The following is a 3,520-nucleotide window of genomic DNA, read 5'->3' on the forward strand; positions in this document are numbered from 1 at the left end:
TGACTCCTGCCGGCGCGGGCGCGCAAGCTGCGCCGCGCCGCGCTGCGCGCACCAGGGAGGGGGTAACTCCGCGACACGGGAACGACGTGACGGCTGAAGATCTGAAATAAACACCGCTCCGAACTACACACCGAGTTCGAGCACGGGCAAGCGCCGGGCGTCGCCAGGAGGCGAATTTGGGGCCTTCGGCATCGACCGTCGCCCGCCCGGGTGGGTGGTCGGCGGTGGGCGCGCTGCGGGACGCGGGAGGCGGTAACGCGCGGGAAGGGGCGCGCACGCCCGAAGGACGGGGGCTCCCACCGTACAGCAGCTCCGCAGCGCGCGAAGCGTCCCGCCCGGCTGAGACGCGGTCCGAGACACTAAACAGACGTCGGGGAAGACTTCGACTTGGTGTAACGAAGCGGAAAGGAGGTAAGTAACCAGGAGAAAAACGTAAACGTTTGAGGAAGGAGACGGTCCTGCCAATGGAGCGAGGACTGGCGTGTCAACGGAAGCGGTTCGCTGCCTCGTGCACGTACAGTCAGGCAGGACCAGCTGGTACCCACGGGCACCGACCAGGAGAAGGGGCTCGATGACGTGAAGGGGCTTCTGCGTCTAGCTCCTGCCACTCCGTTCAACCGTCCGCTTTTCTTACCACGTGTTCGGAGAGGCGGCAATAAAAATAAAACACTGTTAAACTCCTTTTCCAGAACCTTGGGAATCAAGTTTGAAAATGTGTTTTTATGGTTTTCCAGTTGACTGTTTCAATAATAAAGCTCGCAGCGTAATTGAATCCATTCCTGTGGCGGCCTCGTGCGGCGCAGGGTCCGTCTCCAGGAACGACGACGACAGTTGCTTTCCGTCTACTGCTGCAGCTCCGTACAAAAAGAGCCTTTTTAACCTCTCATCCCCCCTGCTTTGAGGCAGGTGAGCTGGCTGTGGGGTGTTGTGCGTGCACGAAAGCCCTGTGCCCCAGTATAAGCCTGCTTTCCACAGACAGTATTTTAAGTCACATCATTTAAATGTAAAGGCGGGCCACAAGTCCCTGCTCGGGAGACAGTGTAGAAGATAACATGAGCTGATTTAATTTGCAGATCTGTCTCCAGTGTCAGTACCTTTACTATCCACCATCTAGAAGCTTTCCTTGTGTAGACAGAAACTTCACGGACAGGTAAAAGGCTAGTAATCTTTATGATCCTTGTGTATTTACACGGAAGTCCAGGTCTTTGACACATCTAGATACAAGTGGTAAGTACTGTAGATAGACACAGTTTCCTTCGCTTACCAGTGCACAGTATTTGCCTGACAGTCACAGCACAGTTTCTGTGTAGCCTTTACAACAGTTCGTTATCTAATAGTGTTTGTTGTTATTCGAGTAATATTCACAGTCAGTACTAAGAATTTCAGAGTTCATTTCATGGAAACCTACCACCCGCCTCTGTTCGTGTAAGCTCCTGGGCGCTTCCAGTCATTTACGGTTTCATGCTTGTGTTACGTGCGGGCGATGAGGAAGGGCGGCTGCTGGCACCACCGCGCAGCGCACGGCTCGGTGACCCACCTGAGGCCGAGCACAGGGCGAGACGGTCCGAGCTGCAGGCGAGCTCCCAGCTGCCGGGCTCTGCCTGGGCACCAGCCACGCACGGGGGCATCCTGGCTCCACTCAAGGTCTCCAACAGCAGAAAACAGAGACCTGTCTCAGAAACCATCCTCCAATTTCAGGGGAAATCCTAAAATTCAAGGAATCTAAGCCACAGCAAGCAGAAGCATCTTTAACAAATATTTCATACCCAGAGAACAGGCACATCTCTAATACGATCGACGTGTACTAGTTCACAGAGTACCCGAATCAAGGAGACCAGATACCCTAAGTGTTGCTGAGCAGAGGGCTGTAACGCGGAGTAGAGTTCTTCCTACATTTGACATATGGTGGGATTTGCACCAAACCTAGAAATCCTTCCTTTATTTCACAGATTATTTGTTTCACACTCGCAACAGCTTCACGTTTCAGCTCCCCGTTTCGCTTGCTGCTTCCCTCCCCACCTTGGGAAGGGGCACTGCTGCTGCTCTGGAGGCTGTCCAAGGATAAGGGCAACAGAAGCGCTGCTAATGCTGCACCACTTGGCATTAAAAACACGAGCTGGTTGGCCGGAGGGACCCTAATCACATAGCCTAACAGTTAGGAGACTTCCCTGGGCAAGTTAAGAGCTAGCCTGCAGCATGGGGAGAGCTCGCTTCTGACTCTTCTAGATGATTGTGGTTTTTTTAACAAAACAGTTGTAGGATAAAATAATTAGACCATAAAATACATATGTGAACTCTCCTCACACCTGAATGCACTAATCACTGTCATCCATGTTTGCATCTGAATCGGCTTAAGATAAGCCAAGAGTTGTCCCCCATGCACAGCAACTGAGGCAGCTGCAGATGTGCTCGGATCAGAACACTGTGCTGGATAACCAAAAAATGCAGTACCTGGGGAGCTCAGGTGCCTCAGGCTAGGGCAGCAGCCAGCCACAGTCTGGAATGAAAGAGCCCAGATCCTTTTGCCTGAAACACCAACTCATTTTTAGTGGAACCATTAAAGAAAATCTGTCGGTTCTTCATGCTACTCTATCTTTTCTTGGTCAGTGTTTCAGGATCGATGCAGCTTTATCACACCATGTGGGCATGTCTCTGTGCTGCTAATGAAGGGTTTCAGTTCACAACCTCATCCACATTTCTAATTGCTTAATAAGCACGTATTCTTGCCATCTCTGCTTGACCTGAGACACTGTCCATGAACATGAACCATGAAGTTCATTTCTGTTCTTTCACTAGTGTTTATGAGCCCTGGTTTTCCAGGGCTGGCTACACACTTGCTATTATCCAGAATTTATATACTACATCGCAGCTATATCAGTTGCTTGCTTGACAGCATTCAGTTTAATTTCTAGTAAGCTAGAAATGTGTTCATTCCAAGCTATACTGTTACTTACCACATGGAAATGAAGCCACGGGTTGGCTTTGCCCTTGTTTGTGTCAAATAAAACATGCGAGTGTTACTTCTTCTCCTTTGTCTTGAGGCTAAAACACTTCATCCCCTTTCACTGAAAGCCCTCAAGGTCCTTAATTGTTCCCCAAGTCAACAGCTACCCACAAGGTTCAGATCCCACTCAACATACTTCCAGCCAAGACATACAACAGGCCCGTCCCCTCCATATCCATCTGTACCACGCATTCAGGCAAAGGGGGAGATAGCATTACACAGCGCAGCCTTCCTCTCCTGTCATCCCAGAATGCAGGGCAGGCAACGACAATGCAAAGCCTTGGCCCATTTATTTTCTATGCTCTTTTCATATATTTTACAGGAGATTTGATATGTTAAAATGCTCAAAGGGTTTATAAAATAATGCTGTTGTAGCAAGGCATGTTCTCTGCCTTTCTGTATGCCAAGATTAGGAAAGCAGTGAATGCCAGAGCACTGAAAATTTTGCGTATGTTGCTAAATACCATACTTAAAAGGTTTTGTCTGGTATGAAATAACATTTTTTGGCAGTCTTTA

The sequence above is a fragment of the Rhea americana genome, unplaced genomic scaffold, assembly GCF_003343005.1.
Source record: "Rhea americana isolate MKP2758 unplaced genomic scaffold, rheAme1 scaffold_145, whole genome shotgun sequence".
In the NCBI taxonomy this organism is placed as follows: domain Eukaryota; kingdom Metazoa; phylum Chordata; class Aves; order Rheiformes; family Rheidae; genus Rhea; species Rhea americana.